Source organism: Leopardus geoffroyi, chromosome B4 (assembly GCF_018350155.1).
Source record: "Leopardus geoffroyi isolate Oge1 chromosome B4, O.geoffroyi_Oge1_pat1.0, whole genome shotgun sequence".
NCBI classification, from domain to species: domain Eukaryota; kingdom Metazoa; phylum Chordata; class Mammalia; order Carnivora; family Felidae; genus Leopardus; species Leopardus geoffroyi.
In genome coordinates, this window is record NC_059341.1 from 28285277 (window position 1) to 28302184 (window position 16908).

The 16908-nt window shown below is 44.0% G+C and overlaps 1 long non-coding RNA gene across 2 annotated transcripts; it reads right to left on the minus strand.

The window, feature by feature from the left end:
• Window positions 1-5612: 5612 nt before the first annotated feature.
• Window positions 5613-15972, minus strand: LOC123590119. 2 transcript variants are annotated; one of them, XR_006708614.1, is made up of 4 exons: window positions 15126-15972; window positions 11395-11452; window positions 8488-8599; window positions 5613-6082 (listed from the first exon to the last, which is right to left on the minus strand). It is a non-coding gene; the product is annotated as an uncharacterized LOC123590119 (long non-coding RNA). The 2 variants fall into 2 exon arrangements; XR_006708615.1 differs by lacking the exon at window positions 5613-6082 and adding an exon at window positions 7716-8066.
• Between the last annotated feature and the right edge of the window lie 936 nt (window positions 15973-16908).

Genomic DNA, 16908 nt, shown 5'->3' on the forward strand with positions numbered 1-16908 from the left:
CAGCCCAATTCATTTTTTTAAGGTGTGTATTATTTTTTTTGGTGTTGAATGTAAGAAATCTTTGCCTAGCCTAAGGCCGCAAAGATTTTTCTCTTATGCTTTCTTCTAGAAATATCATACTTTTAGTTTTACATTTAGATTTCTGATCCATTTTGACTTACTTGTTGTCCATAGTACAAAGGTTGGACCAGAATTATTTTTTTGCATAAGGCTAGCCAACACTTTCATCGCCATTAGTTGAAAACATTAAACTTTCTTCCTTGAGTTATCTTTACATCTGTGCAAAAAATTAATTAACTATACAGATGTGAGGCTATCCTGGCCTGTCCTTCTTTTTTTTTTTCCTATTAATTACTGAAGCTTTGTAGTAAATATCAAAGTAAAGTAATGTAAAGTCTCCCTATTTTCCAAAGTTGTTTTGGTTTCTCTAGGTCCTTCAGATTTCTCTATGATTTTTACAATCAACTTGTCGTTTTCTACAAAAAAAAATCTACAAAATGGATTTGGACTGAGAATGCATTTTTTTTTTCTGTTGATGAATTGAGGAGAAATTTGATATATTAGCTATATTGAGTCATCTGATTCAGGACATCGGTCAATCACTCCATTTATTTTGATCTCTCATTTTTCTCTGCAATGTTTTGTAGTTTGCTTTCTTTTTTTTTTTTTTTTTTTTTTCAGTTTATGTATTTATTCTGAGAGAGAGAGAGTGCGAGTCGGGAAGGGGCAGGGAGAGACAGAGAAAATCCCCAGCAGGCTCAATGCTGTCAATATGAAGCCTGACTCAGGGCTCAATCTCACAAACCGAGAGATCATGACCTGAGCCAAAATCAAGAGTCAGATGCTCAACCAACTGAGCCACCCAGGAGCTCCACATTTTGTAATTTTAAGTGTACAGATCTTATACATGTTTTGCCAGTTGTATCCCTAAATATTTTATATTTTTTATGCTTCTGTAAAAGGATTTTTTAAGAACTTCGATAGCTAATTGTTCATTGGTAGTGTATAGAAATAACTGATTTTTGTATATTGGTCTTAATATTCTTATTAACGTCTTCATATTTCTGGCATTCTTCCTTCATATAGCTCTCTCCTCTCCTGCTAAATCTAGCCACCTTGGCCTCCGCAGACTCTCTCTGTGTCTCTTCAACTCAGGGAGATGGCTGGATCTGCATGGCTTACCCCTCTCCGTCCACTGCTTAGAAACTCTGCTGTGGGCTGGGCGACTGTAGGGCTCACCTGGTTTATTTCTCATCTCAAGGATCTCTCTCCTTTACTGCTTGAGGTCCAGTGTCTTTCAGATGCTTGTTTCATTGAGTGTTGTTCTTTTCAGTTATTTCAGACAGGTGGGTAAATTCAGTCCTTGTTTACTCCATCTCAGCTGCCCTATTTTATTTATTTTAAATTTTTTTTTTTTAACGTTTTATTTATTTTTGAGACAGAGAGAGACAGAGCACGAACGGGGGAGAGCACGAACGGGGGAGGGGCAGAGAGAGAGGGAGACACAGAATCGGAAACAGGCTCCAGGCTCTGAGCCATCAGCCCAGAGCCCGACGTGGGGCTCGAACTCACAGACCGCGAGATCATGACCTGAGCTGAAGTCGGACGCTTAACCGACTGAGCCACCCAGACGCCCTTTGGCTGCCCTATTTTAAAACCTTGGTCGTGAATGAAAACTTATCAGGTTCTGGCCCGGTGAGAACTTACTAGGTTCTTACCAGAAGACCTTTAGGCACTCTGCTCTGTTTTATTTAGAAATTAGTCTAAGAATGCAGCCAGAGTTTGTGACTAAGAGTGTAAGAATTGAGTTTACACAGGCTGAAGTTTGATATTACTTCATTGTTATAGTGTCACCTTGAGCAAGTTACTTATCCCAGCCAGAGTCTCAGTTTCCTCATTTATAATTGGGAGAAATGACATTGGTGGTTAATTTTAGGTCAGCCTGGTTAGGCTGTGGTGCTCAGTTGTTTGGTCAAAATTAGCCTAGCTGTTGCTTTGAAGATATTTTGTAAATAGGATTAATATTTACAGTCAGTTGACTTTAAAGAGGGATTACCCTTGATCAATGTGGGTGGGCCTCATCCAATCAGTTGAAACAAAAACTGAGGTTCTAAGAGAAGAAGGAATTCTGTGGCTCAAGGCTCTAACATAGAAGTCCTGTCTGGGTTTCTATCCTGCCAGCCTGCCCTGTGGAGTTTGGACTTGCCAGTCTCCACAATCACATGAGCCGGTTCCTTCAATAAATCTCTCCAAGCAGGGCATTGCTATGATCAGTTCTTTTGTTCTCTTTTGGTCTCTTTCTCATACTCCCCCTACCATGCATTTATTTTAAAAATAAATGCTGCAGATAAGTTAGATGTTCAGGATTTCACTTTCTCATTTAAAGAAGGTTAACTTCCATAAGCTGGAGTATACAAGGCAATCTTGTAGAATGAAATACATCTTCTCTTTAAGTATATTAATTTATATATTAAATAAACACACATATGCAGGCTCAGCAGTGGAGGCTGAGAGGGCAAGTGACAGACCCTATTTTCCTACAAACTTCAAGTTTTTATACTTACTTGTTTTACAGAGCCACCCTGAAATTCCCCTCCACAACTTCTCCCTTCACAGAAGCAGCCCCTGGGGCAAATGAAGAATCTGGGGGTCACAGCCAGGAAACTGAAGTTGGGAGAACTCCAAGCAGTGGCAGGTTGAGGTGGACTGGTAATGAAGGAGAGATCAAACCCCCAATTTTTGTACTGAACAATCCAGGGCAATCGATATATAGCTGCCTGACTTATATTCTGCCGAGGAAGATGTAACAGCTTCAACTCTCCACTCTGGCACCTAGAGAATCAAGAGAGTAAAGGAGGAATCTTGTAAGCTATGAGAGCATCCTTTTGCTAAAAATATTTTAGTTTTTCTTCCGCTTACAGTATTATTTACACCTTCGGCATACCATTAAAAACTGGTATTTCTGGCGATGTGTTTCACTAGGAAGCATCTAAGCAGAGATTATGGAGTGGGACTTCAGGCAGAAAGTCTGTGTGAATCTTCACCCTATCAACCCATTTGCTCGAGTAGAGATGTATGTATTAATTCAGTTATAGAAATAGCAACTTAAATAATGCATGAGCTCTAACCACTTTTTGTAGACAAAGGGATTTAAGCAACAGGAGAGAAGGCAATAGTATTCATTCTAGTAAACATGTATAATTTATAGCAAAGGGAAATAAATGGAGAGTAATGATAGGAAAATATCATATTTAATATCTCCAGTGTTCTTTTTCTTTTTGCAGTGGATTTAGAAAATTGAAAAGTGTAAGCCAAAGCGGTCGAAGTTTTAAGTTCTATGGTATTCTGACATGTGGCTATTTTAGTCACATAAAAGTTGAAATTTCTAGCTTTAGAAAAAGACAAGACAATGGGAATAAGAAGAGAGATAGTCTTATAAGCCGAGGATGAATTTTAAAATGGTGTTTGATGTATCCCTTTCACTGTCATGATTTGATTCATGCTATGAAACTGGCACAAACAAATACTAAATGAGCCATTTTAGAACACATTTAAGATTGAAAGCTTTGGTAGAGAGGGAACTAGACTGTATATCATTGGTAAATCTCATTTCTCTGAAACTCCTGACTTTCTTTATACTTTTATTGGCTTTTTCTTTTAGTCTCCGTAGTTTTATTGGCCAGCTTTTAGTCTCCGTAGTTGAGTCATCATGGCTGTTAGAAAGAAAGCCAACACTCATGCAAAACCATATGAGAGAAGACTAGATCAATTTTGAAATTATAAACACTCCAGGAAACAGTAAAGTTAACACACCTGGTATAAAACATACTTGGAACACTTTCATATTTAATGAAAAATATATTCCACTGAGTATTAACACCAAACAACATTACCTAGAAATCCATTAATAGTTTTGCAGCTTATTGGAAGATTGAGATTTTACTATTCCCACTCTAGTAGAGCATTATATGAAAATGCCTTTAAATCTCAAAAACTAACCCTGAACTCATGCCAAATTACCACTCGCCCCTGATGAATGGAATATACCATTAAATGAAAATATGAAAATTTCAAAAATATGTACAGAGACATTACAAGTTACTTACTTAAATCACCTAGTATAAGATGGATCTGTGACCAGAACATTCCCTAAAGAGGAGAAAATATTTATTGAAAGGGGTAGCGGATCATGGGACACATAGTGGTTTGTAATATGTTCGGTAAATTGCTATGTTCTCGCTTTAGGGAGTCTGAATTCTGTTATTTCCTCTAAACTGAATCTTAGTTATTCAACAAAGATACCACACTATGCTAAGAAATAACCTACTAAATAATGATAGAGACTTCGCCCCGCCCCCGTCCTCCCTGTGAAACTTCTCTGGAATTTCCTGCTTCTTTTTGATGCAAGAGATTTCTTGCTTCTGTCCTTCTTCTAAGGCTGATTGGTTTGTATTATTTTTGAACGTGTATTTTTCTTTAAAAATATCAGTTCAAAAAATTCGCAGCCTTACATTGTCTTATAAAGATTATGCTATGATTAAACCCAGACCCAGATTGTAGATCTGCTTTCATTTTTTTCTGAAACGCAAACAAGAGAAATTTCAATGAAAACATTCCTTTTCCCACCAGAAACACTGGGCGCTGGTAATCCAGGTATCACCCTATCTGCAAATATGCATCCAACACGCAGGGCCTGCATGGAAGTATTTTAAAAGCTTAACCTAAGATTTTCATATTAAGGATGGAATGTAGTATCTTTTGATTCCTTAAATCCCTGCTTTGAAGAAAGGCACCTTTTAAAAATGTTCTGGGTAATGAGCCAGGGGTGCTAACAGGTATCCTGTTAAATAAATAATGAGCTCACCTGCTTCCCTTTCTCAGTCCTTCTTAAAAGTGGGGAGATAGCACCCAAAGATGCACGAGAAAGGATGTTCACTGCAGCATTGTTTATAATAGCCATGAATTGCACACAACCCAACTGTCCATCAATAGTGGACTGATAGGGACACCTGGGTGGTTCAGTCTGTGAAGCGTTCAAGTTCGGCTCAGGTCATGATCTTGACGTTTGTGAGTTCAAGCCCCTTGTCAGGCTCTTTGCTGACAGCTCAGAGTCTGGTGCCTGCTTCGAATTCTGTGTCCTCTCTCTCTTTGTCCCTCTCCCACTGGTGTCCTGTCTCTCTCTCTCTCTCTCTCTCTCTCTCTCAAAAATAAACATAAAAAAAAGAGGGTGCTGATAAATAAGGTGGAGTATAGGAGGCAACACTAGAACAGAAGCCCTGAGACCAGCTGCCTGGTTATGGATTCCAGTACCACTGCTTACTAGTTCATGTGGCCTTGGCCAAACTACTTAAACATTAGTTTTCTCACCTGTAAAGTTATTCTTAAGGTTGAATTGAAGTATGAGATAATAGTTGCTCATATCCCTCACACCTACAACAGTGGCTGACAAATAATAAATAAATACGTGACCCAGTAAATACGTGTTGAATAAATACAGCGGTTGCATGCAAAAGTGCCCAGCAGATAGCTGGCGCTCAGGTGGTAGCTATTATTATGGTATATCCATACAATAGGATATTAGGCAGTAATTTTTAAACTTTATGTATCAGTATGTAAACATAAATTTAAAAAATTTAAATAAGAAATACATTTTTCAAAGTATAAGTTGCTACAAGTTTTATAAGAAAATGGCTAAAATATGCAGACATGTACATATGTACTTCCATGGCATTCATGCACATAAGACCATCTCTGGAAGCATCCAGAGATGTTGGTATGCGTATATTCCTTTGCATACTGCTTTGTACTCTTTGAATTTTGTCCACTCGTATAGCTGTGGCAGGTTGGTTTTTCTGGAAGCTGATTCTGAGCGAAGGCTAGTTCACAGGATGTTCACTACAAAGCGCTCTTGTAGGGGAGGAGGAGGAAGCAGAATTGGGCAGCGGCAGAAGTTGATCTGTGATTGATCCCAACAAAGACCTCAGTCAACCCTCTGAGGAACCCTGAAGCTGGGATGGCCCCTCAGAGTCTTCCAGATGGCCTTCATACCCTCGATTGATCAGTCACTGGATGCTGGCTAACCCTGGATGAAAGTGGACCTTCAGTGAAGTGCCTTTTTTTTCAACTGAAGCAAACTCCAAAGAGGGTTCACAGGGTTTTCTAGTACATTCTCAGCAGCCGGGGAAAAAAGTCCCTCCTTCTTGAAGAAGGATCAGGTAGCACACGCCTATATCCATGACATTATTTATCTTTTCAATAAATGAATGAAATAGCTATCAAGGATTTCATTTCCAGTCTCCATCATTAAACCCCTGAGCTAGCCCAACCATGAAGGGTAGGCAGTCTTGGTAGTGTGACTTGATGGGTGCTATTACACCACCCTGCCAAAAGCGTGTGAAGTTTTAACACTTTGCTGAGGGATGGTTAAGTGGTGCTTCCTGGAGAAACTTATTTGTGTATGCTAACTGCCTTAACAGGTTACTCAGTAATTGTTTATTACCTATCAACAAATCAGGAGTACAGGAATTGGCCAGTAGAGAACTAGACATTGAAATTATCCAGTTTCCCTAGTTTAGGCTTTATAAATATTAGTAGGAGTTTAGGGTAAATTCTCTGGACAACCAGAGGAGCATATATATAATATAGAGCAGTGTTCTACAAAATGAGGTATGTGTATTCCAGAGGGGACAAAAGACATTCACTCGCCCTATCTTTATAGCAAGGACATTTACTATGGAAAAGAAATTTGACAGTTTTTATGCATACATGTTTTTGTCTTTATAAAAGGAAAAACAAGGAAGACTACCCAATATTTAATGAACATATGGAGATTGGGCCCTTAATCTGTGAGCCAGACTGCCTCATTTCAAGTACAGTAGAAGAGAGAACCCTAATTCAACAACACAACTGACAAGGACAAGGACACCCTCACTTCTAGCATCTTGTAACATTTTGTAGTTAACTCATTATTGGTGAACTGGAATGGAAAATAATATTATTTCGTTTTAACTAAACAGATCTTCACATAATTAGTAAGTGGTACTGACTATTGACAATTTTGGTAACATGGTATCCTGGATTGTATCCTGGAACCAAAAAGGGACAATAATGGAAGAACTGGAGAAATTCTGATAAAGTCTATAGTTAAAAATACTTTACTAATGCTCATTTCTTAGTGTTGATACATATGTTGTAGTTAGAAGAGGCTAACTTTAGGGGAAGCTGCATGAGCCTGTATGGGAATTCTTTGATCTATTTTAGCAATCTTTCTGTAAACCTAAAATATACTAAATATAATCTCAAATTAAAAGTATCTTTAAAAACTTTTTGACGTATAGCTTTTTATATTCATTATCGTTAACAGTGAATGTTGACCTAAGTGTATAGTGTTTCTCCGCAATATTAGAAGATGATAGAACAAAATTATCATGACTAGCGAGTTATCGGAAATGAATAATCCAGAATACACACACACACACACACACATGCCCATGCCTCTGGTTTCGTTTGAGTATAAAGTTGCGTGATTCTCAATTCAGGATTTTATTTTTATTTTATCATTATTTTTGTTAATGTTCACTTATTTTTGAGAGGGAGACACAATGCGAGCAGGGGAGGGGCAGCCTCTAGGCTCAGAGCTGTCGGCACAGAGCCTGTCACAAGGCTGGAACCCATGGACTGCAAGATCATGACCTGAGCCAAAGTCGGATGCTCAACCGACTAAGCCAGCCAGGTGCCCCTCAATTCAGGATTTTAAGAACAATTTACTAAATTTTTACACATATTTAAAAGCTGCTTTTGAAATTTCTCTTACAGCAAATATACCATTGGAAAAACTGCAGGAGAGAAATAATTTACATAAGGCAATGGTGAAACATTTCAATGCTCTCTCTAGTTAGAAAACTCTTTAGAGGACAGAAAGTTAGTAAAAGTGAAAAACCGTGGATGGTCGCTGAATGAATTGTCACTGAAGAATCAAAGTTGAGATGCTTCGGACACGACTCTGTCAATGGGCTGCTTGATTCCATTTCAATATTGGAATACATGCAGAAATGCTTCTACAAGGTCTGCCAAAGAAAAGATGTACGAGAAGAAGACTCATGCTCAACAATGAATGGTTTCTTTAATTACGAAGAAATGGGGGGGGGGTCACCCGGGTGGCTTAGTCAATTAAGCTTCCAACTTCTGCTCAGGTCATGATCTCACAATTTCTGAGTTCAAGCCCCACGTCAGGTTCTGAGCTAATGGCGTGGAACGTGCTTGAGATTCTCTCTCTCTCCTCCGCTCCCCCCCCACCCCTGCCTCTCTGTCCCTTCCTGGCACTCTCTCTCTCTCTCTCAAAAATAAATAAATAAACTTAAAAAACTTTTTTTAAATTAAAAGAAGAGAAAACATGGGGCTAGGGTGGTATCCCTATAAGTGTACTCCTTACAGGATGGCAGTTTGGAGAAAATTTAAAAGCAAAGAAATCGAAGAAAATGCACAGACCTGTCCCTCCTATGACATTCATTGACTGCTTCAGTCACAAGGATTCCATTGCAGCAAAAACAGATGAACCAGAAATCCACAAAATGTTACAGGATGTCATCGCTGTGATGAACTGAAAGGAAAATAGAAATGGAACCTTAATGAGATAGGGAAATGACCACAAAAATCTTTTGGGCCCTTGGAGGGTTCTAAGTTATCTCATGACAAAGCACTTAAGAATACTATTAAACTTGAAATGGTCATTATTCTTTTACAAATACAAATGTTCCAAATACACTGGCTGTTGAGTGAGTAATAAAAGTAATAATTTTTGAAAGAAATTCATACCATGGAGAGAGCATTTTGAAAACGAATGTTTAGAAAATACTTCCAGTTTATGTGGCTTTTATTGGGAGAGACAAATATAAAAACTATTATCTGTACAACACAAAAATCTTAGAAACAGAATTTTCTACATGCCCCCAATTTTTCCAAGTGAAGAATTTTATCCAAATGCAGAATTTTGAATATTTGTTAGAAAATATGAAGAAATGCCACACTTTCCAGTTAATTTACAGCAACAACTATTGAACATTCAGAAAATTGGAAATATACTAGCCCATAACAAATCTTGGAATAAGTAGTGGATGGAATTTAAAAGATCAGTATCATAATTTAGTAAATGTAGTTTAAAAAAAGGTACTTCTGGGGCGCCTGGGTGGCGCAGTCGGTTAAGCGTCCGACTTCAGCCAGGTCACGATCTCGCGGTCCGTGAGTTCGAGCCCGGCGTCGGGCTCTGGGCTGATGGCTCAGAGCCTGGAGCCTGTTTCCGATTCTGTGTCTCCCTCTCTCTCTGCCCCTCCCCTGTTCATGCTCTGTCTCTCTCTGTCCCAAAAATAAATAAACATTGAAAAAAAAATTAAAAAAAAAAAAAAAAGGTACTTCTTCCACTTGAATCTACATATCTTGGTGAAGCATATTTTCATTTATTATAACGAAGTAACAAAATGTAGTGAACTAAAAAAGCAACATCATGAATTATTTTTGACCTTGATCTAGCACGTGTTAAACCAAGATTTCACTGATCAGATTTTTTAAAATGTTCTTTCAACATTTTTCCTTTTAAAACATTAATGTTAAGTATTTTTAAATGTTTATAATATGTTAACATTAAAGTACAATATAGTATATAAGTAAATACAGATATGAATATTAAATATTTTTAAAGTATGTAGATATATTGGATGTACACGCTCAAAAGTTTTTTACTGATAGGGATGCATGATATATAGTCTTGTACAGAGGAGGGCTAATCAGAAAAAGCAAAGAAAATGGGTTGCCTTAGCCCTTTATAAAATCTGCCGGAGAAAACACTGTTCCCCGCAATACACGGTGTATATTGAGTGTACGTTGAACCTCTTGTGCCGAGCAAACAAAATTGGAAAGCTATTTACATAAGCGTCTTTACAATTGCTCAGCAATGTCTTCCATTTGCCTTTGGTTAAAAGTAACATGGGAGGAACACAGTTCCGGAGATTCTGATTCAGCAGGAGGACAAGTGTAGGCCCATCCACAGGCATTATGGAGTGTTAAGAAGTAAGTCCTCATTTGGAAGATGAGGAAGACCGAGCGCTCGAGCGTTGAAGCGACTCGGCCAAGGGAACACAGGTAGCTCACTAACCGGGACTAGGACCTTCCCAGACTCTTTTCCCTATCCGGTGTTCCTTTGGGTATGTCCTGCTCCCGAAGTGAAAATCTGGTGCCTGCCCGGTTTGATATGAGCAGACGGGAGAAAAGCAACGGATCCAAAGTTTCAGCTCCAATCACTCTCCACTTGCAAAATATCCTTTTGAGTTTTCTGGTGAGACTAATGGCCACGTTGCTTTATAGAGCTAAAGACAAAACGTTATTGTCGGGTTTGTTAGTGTCACTGGGTTGCTAGGAGAGCGTCTGCAATGGAATTTAGCACGCAACACTAGCTTTATTTCCGCAGGACAACCCCGCCATGTGCAAAGGACGCTGCCTGTGTGCGAGGGGAGTGAAGCGAGGCGTGCCAAGGCCAAGACCAAAACACCACGTTAAAGAGCCGATTTCCTCCCAGACTTGGCGGGAGAAGACTCCAAGACCAGCACAGCAGTCCCCAAATCAAAATAGGACTCTCCTAATTTTTAAAAATAAGCATACAAGGGAGCCTGCGTAGTTCAGTCGGTTAAGCACTCGACTTTGGCTCAGGTGATCTCATGGTTCATGAGTTCGAGCCCCCCGTTGGGCTGACAGCTCAGAGTCTGGAGCTTGGTTGGGATTCCGTGTCTCCCTCTCTGCCCCTCCCTCGCTTGCACTCTGTCACTCTCTCAAAAATAAGTAAACATTAAAAAAATTTTTTTTAAATAAAAAAGATCGTGCTTAAAAAGTAATTTAAAAAATAGACATACATTACAATTTCAAATGTTATTCTGTTTTTGATTTTATGATACCCAACCTGTTCATTTCTCCTTGACAATAGTTATACCAAACAGCTGTAAAATGGACCCAAAATATACATGGACACCTTTCTTTGGATATAGGTAGCAACCTGGCCTCAGATTTGATTTGCTGGCCTTGGGAACCATCCGCAAGCAAGTGCGGGAGCGGGACCGTAGCTCAAGCACCTTGTTGATCAGATGGGTAAGTGCAGACGAGGGTAGCAGAGGTGGGTTACAGATGAACGGAACAGATGCTCGCGTGTGAGGTAGGTGACAATGTGCTAACTGTGTGTTGGAATCAAGAGCACATACCGTCTCTTCGAAGCACCAGAATTCCAAGCGCCACACACTTTCCTTACTTATTTACATCTCAGAAAATATGCCTCCAAGTGTAATGTGTGCATATATATACACATATTTTCAGAGTGAGAGAAAAACCGAAAGAATAAAGGGAGATTTGACTCACCAGCTAACATCTTTCAAATGTTTGAAAACTGCCGCTGGGAAGGCGGGAGAGCTCTTGCCTAGAAAATATAACGTATTTTAATGTGAAAGTACTCCTTCACTTTTTTGAGGGGGAAGGAAACCTGTATTATAAAATCCCCCAAAGCAAACCGTGGCTGCTATTTCTGGAGTCTTCCTGCTGAGCGAAAACGTGAGGCCCTTTCCCCTGGGACCCCAGGCTAAAGGGCATAGCCAGGTGCTCCTACACCTGCTATTGAATTCTGCGCACAGGCCAGAGGAGGGGAAGGGCATTGATGTTGGTCAAGCAGACCCTATCCCCGGGTCGAAACAGAGAACCAAAAGCGGCCAGGAAGGATTGTGAGGTAGTCAGAATTAGAGGAAATCTTCCATTTCCAGTGCTGGGCGCGGGAGGTGAATGGTGGTGGCTCTCAGGACTCGGGCCCGCCCTGCTCAGTGGTGGAGCACAGCCTACCGCCCTGTGCCCAACAGCCGCCCCTCCTGTGGACCGTGCGGGGCTCCAGCCAACAAGCCGAGGAAGTGGGGAATATCTCCAGAACTTGGGTCCCCCCTCTTCAGAACCTACCCACAGAGGGGAGGCCAGCTCCCAGGGGCTGAGGTGATCAATTTATGAATACACCTGCCCACCCAGTTGGAACAGAGCCTGAGAAGCTTTGGTTCACACTGCAGCCCTATCTCTATTTGAGGGATGAGAGCCTTTGCCCCCCATTAAAGTGGTTGGAAGGATGTGAGCAGTTTGTGAGTGGCCCTGAAGTCATGGTGCCAGGTTGTGTGGTGTGGTGTAGGGTGCCATGTTTTTTCCTGTTTTGGAAAGCGGAGGTGGTACGAGGACTAAAGAAGGAGAAGAATATAATCTCCAGGGGTTTGGAAATCCCTGGCAGGTGCCCCAAGTTGATGAGGGCACCCCAAGTGTCAAAGAGAGGGCTACTGGAAGAACCAATGTGTGGCCTCACCTAGATCCCAGAACTTGGGCTCATGAAGAAATGGGCTAGAAGCTCCCAGGGCAAATCCCGGGCCCCTGGTGCAGACCTGCCCACGTCTCTGCTGTGGTCCTGCAGTGCTCCCCCCTCCCCCGCCACTGCGCTGTCCCCCGCCTCCTTCCAGGGAATCATGCCACAGGGGAGGGGCAGCTGGCAAGGCGCATGAGGGGATTTGTATTCGGCAATGAGAAACTGAAGGAATATTGGTGGCCAATCCCCAGAGGAAAAACACATGGAACGTATGCTATAAGAAAGGTCTCTCGTTTTCTCCAATATTGCTTGGCGAAGAGGAAGTCATTTCCCTTGCTCGCTGTAAGTAATTGCCCCCTTAACAACAACCTATCAAATTAAGAGATTTCATTCATGTAGCTCAGAGATTCAGGGAGCATGGTTTCCATTTATGATTGTTTTAGTGATTTCAAAGTGAGGTGTCTGCCAGACTAAAAGACACAACTCTACCTCTGTTGCCAGGGTTTTGTCAGTGTGAAGCATGCTTCATTAGACAATCTTTCTCATCTGTGGTCTTGACGGAGTCTCCAGATAGGTGCAGCTGGTCATGACCAGTGTGTCGTAGCTGGGGACAGACAACTGAACCTAGGGAGTTTTCTGATCTGGTGCCTCAGGGGCACTTTCCTTCCAGCTCAGTTCAGATGATCATCACCATCAGGTGATTTTTCTCACCTCCTACTTTGTCCTCATCTTTTCTAATACAAACTCAATTACGTCAAGATTTCATGACCCATAGGTCCACGCCAGGGTCGGGGTGCCACTGAACAGGGATGGCCAGGAAATATCCAGGCTCAGAAACTAGGTTAGCAGATCCTGTAGCTCCTATGGGTCAGAGAGGCTGGCGGCAGGGGCCAGGGCCAGGGCTCTGGCATGGGAGAAGCAGAGCCCAGGAGAGTCGGCCTCCCGTGGGTAGTACAGGCCAGGAAAAGCAAGCCTCCCAGTCCAGCAAATCCGACAGCAGAGATGCCGCTGAGCAGAAAACACAGAGCTCAGAGTCATGTATAAGGAATGCCCTGGGCTGCCCTTGGATGAATGGACGAGGCCCCTGAGCCCGTCACTCTCACATACCTCCCTCGGTGGCTAAATCGAGTCCTAACTCAGAGGCTGGGCCCCTCCAGGAGCGCGGCAGCACCCACAGTCTGGAGCAGGGAGGCGGACACAGCTGAAGCCTGTGGTGGTTCAGAGGGTGCCACGCTGTTCCTCTTTGCTTTACATGCAGGGCAGTTCTGTGGCCGTGCCCACAAGCTTCCCCCGTTTTCCCTTGACTATAGTGTCGCCTGCACCACAACACTCTACGTGGCCAGAGTGAAGACGGAGAAGAAGGGCTGTGGAGTGTAACCGGTGTGTGTGAGGAAGAAGTGTTCAGGTGGTAACAGGGAAGCTGGCAGTGGTGGGGAGCCATGAACTTTGGGGGAGACGGGAAACAGACCACGGGATTGAGAGCAGGAAAGTGGAGATGAGGCTTTTGGAAGGCGCTGGGATAAAGGTGGGCTTGCCATGGAAGGTAACCGGGGTTGGGTGTCACCACAGAAACTGGCCTGGAGGCCCTCAGGGCTGAGTTGGGGGCTGAGGGTGCCCAACATCCCCTTTCACCTGGAATTCATTCAAGGCATGGAGGTGAGGCCCAAACTGAGAAAACTGGGAAGAAAGAGACAGAAACAAAGCGGGACACGATGGCCTTTGGATCTATCCACGGAACTCCATGATGCCCCATGCTGCGTGCCAAGCATGACACCCAATCTGAGGACACCGACAGGTGTAAGCGTGGTCCCCACACTCGAGGAGCTCTGAATGGTCGGGGGAAGAATGGAGACGGGTCACACTGGCTAGGACAGACAAGCCAGGCTCTGCAGGGCGTTAATGAGAAGGCGAGTGTGCTCTTATCTTCAAGTTCCCTGTTGTGCATTTGGTAAAGATGTCCTTTCTCCGTCCTGGGGAGAACTCAGGGCTCCGGGACTTTCCTGATCACATTTAGATGTTAAAAGTGCCCCAGTCAGATCTCCAAACACCACTCATTTCAGTAATTAATATGGCTCATCAAGTGTAATAATCAGAAGCTTCACACTTCATTTAATAGTACAATTTCGCCTGACTCTTGTTCCCCTGCCTTGATCTCAGGCCAATGTCTGCAGGAGCAAGGGTCCCCTCACCCCACCCACCCCTGCTGTGGATTTGACTCTCTCAGGGTTGGGAGTCGGGGAGAGGAGGAGGACGAGGAAAGTCGGGGAGCCAGGAGGTTCTTACAGGACTAGGACTACACATGGCTGTGGATTTGCACTCTCTTGGCCCACAAGCGTTCCAGCCACCTCTTTCTTGCGTGGTGACTCCATTGCTTTTCCAAGACCTTCCAAGTCCCCATTCCCAGTTCGGCCACAATCCTATCTCCACTGCAACCCCTTGAGGCTCTGAATGCATCTCGTCTGGCTGCTCATTTGCCACTCTTCTCAGCTCCTGGGAATCTGAAGTCATCTCCCCTTAGGGGCTCCTCCCTCTCTACGTGGCATACAACCCTTTTCATACAACCCTCTGGAAACACTGAGTCCTCGGGGCCTGACTCTGAGCACCGGCTGCTCCCAAGGCAGTCACCTCTCCTTGCTTTGCCATCAGAGCAGCAGACCAGCCAGGCTCTCCCCTCTAGACTCCAGCCTGACTCCAGCCACCGTGCCCCGCCCCCCAAGCTTCAGGGGAGGCTAGCCCTCCAAATACTTCCTCAAAGCCCCTGTACTTTGGTGGGAGGGAGGGCAGTCATCCCACTCTTCTGGGTGGGATGCGCAGCTTAGCTTCCTCTCACAAAATGCTCTACTGGAAACCTCAATTCTTTTCTCGGCCCCTCTGTCATCTTTTATAGTCTGGAGGTGGGTGGTGGCGGAGAGTAGAAAACTGGTTTCCATAAGCACTTTCGCAACTCCTACAGCTCATTTTGGAATGTTTCATCTATTGCTTTGGGGCCCCGGTTGAAACTGAGACTAAAACAGTTCCCATTTAGCCTCCTGGGTGATTAACAGAGGATATCCCCCCCCCCACCCCACCCCAGGCACAGCGCATACGGAAGATGAGAGTATTTGTGCGGTGTGGTACGCCAGCTCCACGGATGTGCTGTTCACAGCCGGCGGGCACCAGCCAGGAGGAGCTCCAGCTGCCCTAGGCCCAACCGGGACACCTGGAGGCCTAAGCGCACAAATAGGCCCACAACCTATTGGCAACACAACACGTGCTACTAACGGGTCGGGAAGCCGCGCACTGGGCGGGGCGCCAGGCCCTGAGTGGTGCAGAAGGAACAAAATGATTCGTTCGAGCTGTAGCATGAAGCCACCAACGGGTGGTGGTGTCTCAGCTGGGGTTTGAAGAGTGAAGATGAGTTCTGTAGGCGGCCAAGTAGGGCAAGGACATTCTGGGTGACTCGATCGTTTGGTGCAGCTGGAGAATTCAGGTGTGTGACAGGTAGAGGTGATGAGGCCCTCCCTGGGCAGCGCTTTCTCTCACAGGTGTTCCCTACAGCAATGTTAATTTTACCTCAGCTTCATCTTGACTCCTCTCTCCTTCTTCCTCTTCCTCCTTCCTCCTCTCCTCCTCCTCCTTTTCCTCTTCCTCTTTCTCCTTCTCTCCCCCTTCTTCCTGTTCCTCCTCTTCCTCTCCTCCTTCCCCCTCCTCCTCCCCTCCTCTTCCTGCCCTCCTCTCCTCTTCCTCCTCCTCCCTTCCTCCTCCTCTCCTCCTCCTCTCCTCTTCCTCCTCCTCCCTCCTCTTCCTCCTCCTCCCTCCTCTTCCTCCTCCTCCTTTTCTCCTCCCCCTCCTCCTCCCTTCCTCCTCCTCTCCTCCTCCTCCTTCCCTTCCTCCTCCCCTCCTCTTCCTCCTCTTCCCCTCCTCTTCCTCTTCCTCTTCCTCCTCTCCTCCTTCCCCCTCCTCACCCCTCTCCTCCTCCCCCTCCTCCTTACTTCACTTCTAATTATCAGGTTCTGCTGGTTTCACCTCTTAATTCTTCACATTATCTCCTCCCCCCTTCCCCACACTCCACCACAGTCATGTTCTTTGTCTTCTTTCTCCTAACATTGTAAAGGAGCGCCCCATCTGACCTCCCTTCCCCAGCTTCCCCTCTCCCAGTCCGTCTACTGCAGGCCAACCACAGTGACCTTAAAATATCCAGCCCAGCTTAACCCCCCCAACCATTTTACACCTCACTCAGTAAAACTCTCCTGCCTTGCCACAGCCCACCCTGGAGGCGCAGACTCTAGATGAGAACCCGCTGCCTGTGGGAACTTCCCTCTTCCTCTCCCCTCCATCTTCCCCACTCTCCTCCAGCCACACAGGCCTCCTGACTTCCTCAAACAGGCCAACACTCTCCTACCCCAGGGCCTTTGCCTTTGCTCTTCCCTCTTCTTGGAAAGCTCAGTCCTCGAACATTCACAGCTTCCTGAAGTCTCAAATATGACTTTATGAGAGACCATCTATAAGCAACAGCAACCTGCCCCCAACACTCCCTTACCCTGCTGTATCCTTCTCCAGAGCATTTA